At 35.1% G+C, this 7752-nt stretch overlaps 1 non-coding gene across 1 annotated transcript; it reads right to left on the minus strand.

Annotated features, from left to right (window-relative positions):
* Positions 1–872: 872 nt before the first annotated feature.
* On the minus strand, positions 873–978 carry LOC121217993 (small nucleolar RNA R71). The gene has a single exon (XR_005914266.1). It is a non-coding gene; the product is annotated as a small nucleolar RNA R71 (small nucleolar RNA).
* Positions 979–7752: the final 6774 nt, after the last annotated feature.

A 7752-nucleotide genomic window follows, 5' to 3' on the forward strand; every position in this document is an offset into this window, starting at 1 on the left:
TTTTTAAAGATTTACTCATCCTCCCTTGGGTACGATCCTCAAAATACTTCCAAGTGTTTCATTGTAAACTATACTATATTACAATTTGACTCATGCACTTACGAACACTTTCGTTCAAATCTTATATATCTTTTGTGTGTTGTTTTTACCATAAATGATAACTCGTTTATAGGTAGTCAAGTTGTTGGTGCCATTTTCGGGCAAGTTTTGACAATAAATCATGAAAATATTTTTACAAATAATAAGATAAGTAGGAAAGTGAAAACTTATATATGCGATATTTAACTTTTTTATTTTTATTTTTATTTTTTTTCAACTCGTTTATGACCCAAGATTCTAGCACTCCAATCGAACCATACCCAGATCCGAAGCAAATACTCAGGTGCAACCATCAAATAATGAATACCGATTCACTCGCGGTAATTAACCTACACAAAAAAATCCATTATTTGAAGATCCATGAGAGCAACAAGGAAATAACTATGAAGAAGTCCTAATGCGTTAAAGGACGTTGCGCGAGTACACCCTACCTATACTAGACACGGTGCGAGGAAGCATAGAACAACCAAAAATTAACGCTAATAATTTTGAGATAAAGATGACCACTATTTAGATGATTCAGAATATGATACAGTTTAAAGGCAACATGGTGAAACACCTGAACCAACACTTGAAAAGGTTCTTACAACCCTGCAACACCTTCAAGTATAATGGAGTACCCAACAATGCTATGCATCTTAGGTTATTTCCATTCTCCTTGTACAAAAATGATGTCAATTGGTTAGACTCACTAGAACTGGGTCCCATTACAACATGGAACGATCTAGTGGAAAAATTCCCCTGTAAATTTTTCCTGATTAGTCCAACCATTCAGCTTAGGTGAGAAATCACCAACTTTAAACAATATGAAGGTGAGTCCATGTATGATACTTAGAAATGCTTCAAGGATATGCTAAGAAAGTGCCTACACCATGGATTGTAAACGTGGCTCCAAATTTAGACATTTTATAAGAATGTTGACTAACATATTAGATCCAGCCTAGATGGAGCGGCTGAAGGATCTCTCATGTTCCACACGTACGGACAAGCTTATGAAATCATAGAAGACATGACAGGGAACTCATACATGTAGTCTAATGAGAGATTTATGTACAAATCAAAGCCTCCAATGGTGAAAGCAATGAATAAAGATAACGAAGATGATTGATTCCAATGAATTCTAGAGAAGGTTCACCATTTGGAGACGCTTATCAAGCCAACAAGAACCAAGCCAAGTTTTGAGAACCAACCAGAGGAGGCAAGCTATATAGTTTATAGGGGTCGAGATCACTATTCAAATGCCTACAATTTCGATTTGAGGGATCAACTTAACCTCAAGTGGAGAGGTAACCAAGGAGGCACGAATCAAGCACAAACTCAACAAAATCCTCCTTATCAACATCCACCATTACAATAAAAAGCCATGGGGAACGACCATGCTACATGTGCTCAAAGATTCGATCGACTAGAGGGGGAGATACAAATAATGAAGATGGAAATTCAAAAAGTCCAAGTTACATGTGGACGACTCGAATTCAGAATGGATAGTCTCTACAACTAAATAAGTCAGCTAATGTCAATGTCTCATAAAACAAAATGGCCAGAGTCTACCCAACAATACGAAGAACAACCCTCAGAGAGATGCAAAGGAGCACGTGAAGGCGATCGTGTTGCGATTAGGTAAAGAATTGAATACACCAAGTTAACCCATTAATGAAGAGGATGACATTTTCGAAAAGGTTGACGAACCCATAGAAGAGGAAAATCTGAACACCACGAGCCGGTCAAGAAAGTGGCCAAACGAGTGCCTAATCCATTAATCTCAATTCTAAGCACAACAATGGTACCATTCCTGATGAGACTAGACAACAAGAAAAAGAGGGATGACACAGATTTTGTAAGTTTTCTAAACTTACTCAAATCCCTAAATGTCAACTTATCGTCCATTGAGCTTATAGATGAAATTTTGAAGTATGACAAGTACTTAAAGGACATCCTGAAATGGCATGGAAACATAAAAAAGGGCGAGCAAATTAACATTGACGCCTCGTGTAACGCATTAATCACTAAGAAAATACCCTAAAATTAAAATATCTAGGTAGCTTTACAATTGCAATTAAAATAGGGGATCAAAATTTCAACAAACCCCTTTTGTGATTTAGGTGCTAGCATAGATTTAATGCCCTTTTCTTTCTATCAAAAATTCAAATTAGGGATCTTCAAAACACCTCGATAATGCTACAGCGAGTCGATAGATCCTTGGTACACTAGTGGAGTTATACGTTAGTAAGGTGCATGTATGGGCAACCGAGGGCCTTCTACAAGTCCCAAAGAGGTGAAATCATAGCCATGTCGCCACATAAAAATCCTATGGAGTGAAATAACCCTTGCGAGCCTAATAATGCAGAATTCTGTCATCATGTCATGCCACATCCTACTTATGGTGCGACACACCCTCGAATTCAACAAAAATAGGGGAACAACTAGTGTCGTGTCGCCATGCGCCACTTATGGCGCAACATGCAAGCCATTTTCTGAAACTTTCAGTTATTGATTGGACGTGATCTTTAGAGATATTCACCAAGTGTAGATGGCAAGTGAAGCCCTAGATAACTTCTATATATTGCCTTTACCAGCTGCTACACCCTTTAAGTTGTCATAGCCAACCAAATCTCCATTTGAAACGTATTTTTTTTGGTATTCTATGAATTCCCCGTCCTTTTTATCTTAACCCTAAAACCATGCATAGAGACCTTTCCAATAGCGAATCCATAATAGATAGCCACACCCTCATCTGAGAAAGGGAGGTCAAAAGTAACCTCCTAGTGTTCCAAAGAAAAATCATGTTGCAAGAACGAGGTTTCAAATCCATAAGCACATTGAAGAGTGAAATGCAAGAGTTGATCCAATACCATCAATGCGAGAAGTTCTATCGAAACCTGACCAATTCGGTGTACATTTTGATTGTGCATGACTTATATGTCGCATCAAAAGAGACAGATGTGAAGAGGTCGATTAACATACCATGGATGCGGATGCGAGTGCAAGGGAAGGAAATTTCTATCTCACCTCCCAAGATAACAAGGTATTATGAAATTCCATTCCATTCTATCTCTTTAATTTTGTACAAGAAATTGAACTAATTTATTCTCCGTGAGAGAATATGAACGACATAGTCAAACTCCTAACGGATTGGAAGGGTGAGTCGAAACGCCACTTAGGAACAAACTATCCCATACCCTTCTCTCAAGTGAAGTTAACTTTGATGGCACAAATGTGGTTGAAATTCATTAGTACTTGAATTTTCCTAGTGATAGATATGTCCAATATCGATATGTTCCAAGCGATTTTGTTTATACGATTTTAACAAAGAAACCAATATGTGTGAGAAAATGGATATATCAGAGCATGCTCCAATGTACAACGAAAAATGAGGTGGAACTACTTTTCCTGCACTTAGTGACAGCCTTATGCCAACAAGCGAAGGTGCCGATGGGACAATCAGTTTGTGTCTTACAACCAAGCAATTTTTCCATATTGGAAACAAGTGTGGAGTATTTTATAGGGAATAAGAAACGAAAGTGAGCAATAAAGAAAAAACAACATCTAAGCAATAATGAGCTACCTGATTCAGAATGGATCGTTCAATGGATGCAAGAAGTTGGACCAATCTTTGAAGATTATCAAGGAAAAGCAGGTTGAGGCTACCACAATTCTCAACAGCTAAGTATGAGATAAAGATCAAACCAATTAAGATCAGGAAGGAAAAGGAATTGAAGGAAGTGGAAGACACCGAAGAAGATCCGAAAGTGGAACCGGAAGGCGAACCAACAAAGCAGATGAAGCGTCGGATCCTGATTTTAACAATTTTAAACATTTTCATTAATTTTGGACTTAATTTTTTTTATTCGAGATGTTTTTAATTTTTAATTTAGTTTTTAGTTATTTAAGAGTTTAATATTTTATATATATGTAGTGGTGTTTAGTTTTTCTTGGTATGAGCCCCAGATTTTTGAAGGCACAACAATATAGAATTAAAACAAAAAAGGGGGAGTAGTCCCACTAATTAAGTTGCACAAATCACGCCAATTGGGTAACTTCTTTCCTTTATATTTTTATTGCACTTTAGGACAATGTGTCGAATAAAGTGTGGGGGTGACTTAGGAAATTTTTTTTGTTTTTATGTTATTTTGTTTTCTTTGTTTTTAATCGTTTTTAAATTGTTATTTTTGCATGCTTTCTATGTGATTGAACTTATAGAAATAAAAGTGATTGGTTGAGCATGTTAATAGGATATTGTGAATAACCTATAAATTTAGTTTGATATTAGTTGATTCTAAATTTTCTAATTTTAGACTAATTAGTTCAATTTATTACACTGTGAATAGATTTAAGATGTTAAGTATACACATAGCATGCATGTTTAATTTAATTATAGGTTGTAGAAATTGATAGAATTGACTGATTTAATCCATGTACAAAAATACCTAGGGATGACCTAAGGCTTTGTTTGGTAGACAATTTTTTGAGCCAAAATATTATCCCATAAATATTTTTCGTAGTACCTATTTTGAGCCTGAATTCATTTTCTTGATGAACTGTAATTGGAACCATAAACCCATTATATATTTTATTTGATCCTTTATATCTTGGCCCTTGCATAGATTTAGATGTCCGAGCATTGATATTGAGGGATTGGGTAGATACATCTCGGTAGTTTCAAAAGACAAAAAAATGAGTGAACTAAGGAATTGTATGGTTTAGTGAGTACAAGAATTTTGAGCCTGTAGAAAAATAAGGCAAAATGCCAATTGAGAAAATCTTGATAGGAAAAAATAATAAAAATAAAGATAAAGACAAAGAGAGTTGGACAAAAATACGCTCACATTTGATCGAAAAAAAAGAAAAAATGTCTCAGTAAATGGAGACATAAAGAAGGTGAGGGAAATGGATATAAGGTGGTGAGCATATGTATACTTGGGGGAGTATCGGGGACAATATCATGTGCCAAACTTATAGCACTAGAAAGAACATAGGTTTTCCCTCTTACATATTGGTTTAATTGTTCTCATTTAATTATCCTTACCATACATTTTAGCATTTTTAGTTTAGTAAATTGCATTTTATAACTCAGTGAATTCTAGCTTATTTTATCCTTAATTTTGCTATCTTTTTGCATTAATGTCGTTGCATAGGTGAATTCCAGATTGCGTCTAGAATTTTTTCTGCAGCTAATGGCTATCCGGATAAGAATTAAAATTGCGTGAGCTGTCCAATCTAGTATAACCAACTTGTACGTACAAGGATAGAATAATTTTGAGGAAATGACACCTGTACTATTGGAGGAGGACATAAAAGGTGGACGTGAGAAGAAAAAGAGAGTTTTCTTTTTTTTTCAGATCATCATCTTCATCACCTGATCTTAAAGCTTGTGGCCATGGCAGCTTAAGCCTCTTACAGGTGAGCCAAAGTGAAAACCAGATGCAGACTAGCTTCTGACGAGAAGACCTAAGTCCGAGGCAAGAAGGAATAGAGAGATTCAGTTGAGTTGTCTAGGAATAGTATTCTCCATGCAATTCTTTCTTATTTCTTTATGAATGCTGGTGATTATTCTTTGTTTTCTGTTTGTATAGAAGTACACATGAATTCTTGATTAAATGTTATCTTATTCAATCTTGCTTTTATTGTTAATCTTGGGGTTTGAATTTTTTTAACGTGGAAGTGTTATTACAGTCACTGACACAGGAAAGTGCAGTGATAGTTTGAGCCAACAAGCATTACAATGGAAGTTGAGTGAGGATTAGAGGAATTTAGTCCATTTGTTCTTAATAGTTCCATATTGCCATCATTGGAAGATAAGGTTAGTATGCATGTTTAAGTCTTGGATTAAATAGAGCAGTGACACTAAGTAAGATATACATTATTGCTTCGACAATCACCTATCTTTTTATACCTTGTGAGCACTTAGTATTCTGCTGAAGATTCATGCTGGGGATCCTAGTTTATCATTATCATATTTTATTTTATTATTTTCAGGTTATTGCATTGACAATTATTCTTACAATTTATCTTGTTTCCATCTAGTTGTTGCATCGACATTAATAGACAAAAGACTACCATCCTCGTGGGACCGATATCTAACAGACTCACATCTGTCTACTATACTTGCTTCGACAGTGTATGTTTGCAGATTATTGTTGTGACGTTAAATAGCTAATCAGTTTTTTATTTTGTTGTCGGGGATGGCGTTTGTTTGATGTTTATTTTTATTTTTGTGTGTTTTTGCAATTTATTTTCCTTATATAATATTTAGTATTTATTAACTGGTTTTTCTTTGTTGCTAATACTTTAACTTCAATTTAGGTGTTTTATAACCTGAAGCAAATTGGATTTTCTTGCCAATTTTGATCCAAAAATTGAAAGGACTATTCGGAGTAAACTTCAAGAACAAAGAAATATGGTTCTGCAAGAGAACAATGCAGCCATACCTCTAATGCAATAGCAAAATGTTAATAAACCATTATTGTCGCAAGACTCTCACATACAAAATAGGACCATACGAGATTTTGTAGTACCTATTTTGGATGATTTACAACAAAGAGTTTTTAGGCCAGCAATCCAAGTTGGGAATTTTGAACTCAAGCCAGTAATGTTTCATTTGTTGAATTCTAATGGACAATAGGCTTGACTGTCATATGAAGATGCGAGAAAACATCTTAAATCCTTTTTATTGATATATGCTTCCTTTAGTCAACAAGGTGTTCCTAATGGTGCCTTGAAGATGCAATTATTTCCTTATTCCCTACAAGAAAGAGCATGTACTTGGTTTTTTGGGCTACCTGTCAGATCAATTACTTCTTGGGATGCACTAGCAACATAGTTTGTTTTTCGATTTAACCCGCCGACAATGAATGCTCGTCTTCGAAATGACATTACTACTTATCATCAACTGGATGATGAAAATCTTCACACCATATGGGAACGTTATAAATCTTTGCTTCGACATTGTCCCATGCACGACATTCAACCAGAAAAACAAATTGAGATTTTTTATAATGGGCTGAACTCACATACAATGAATCTTGTCAACACTTCAGCCAATTGACCTTTGCTGGATTGCACATATAATGATGCTCTGAGAATTCTTGAGAGAATCGCTTAGAATGATTATCAATACCCTATCTGTAACTTTTTAAAATAGGGCCTAAATGGAACTGTGGTTGCGAAACCATGAACCTGAGATAGAAAAGTTTATTGTGATTAATTTTTATGATTTATCGATTGATTGGATGCATGTGCTAGAATACTGATAAGAAATTTCAGCGATTGCATGTCCGAATTTCATATAAGGGTTTAATTGCATAAGTGGGTAAATATGAGCTTTAAATGATAAAGGATTTAATAGAAGTGCATAATTGAAGTATAGGTCCTTAAATGGTAATTAGACCATTAGATTTTCATGGACAAAAATGGGCATGCATAGATAAAAATAACTAAAGTTAATGAAGGACATTTTTGTCATTTGGTAATAAAAAGAATTAAAAGGGAAAAAGATGGAAAATGGTGCTCATCTTCTTCGATAATGGAAGAAACTTCAAGGGACTCCATATTTAGGGTTTCTTCACTTTCTCAAGCTCATAGTAAGTGCATCCAAGCCTCGTTTTTAATGTTTTTTTTACGTTTTTGGAGTTCTCGTAGCTCGGTTTAGCTTAT

This window comes from Gossypium hirsutum, chromosome D05 (genome assembly GCF_007990345.1).
Source record: "Gossypium hirsutum isolate 1008001.06 chromosome D05, Gossypium_hirsutum_v2.1, whole genome shotgun sequence".
Taxonomy (NCBI): domain Eukaryota; kingdom Viridiplantae; phylum Streptophyta; class Magnoliopsida; order Malvales; family Malvaceae; genus Gossypium; species Gossypium hirsutum.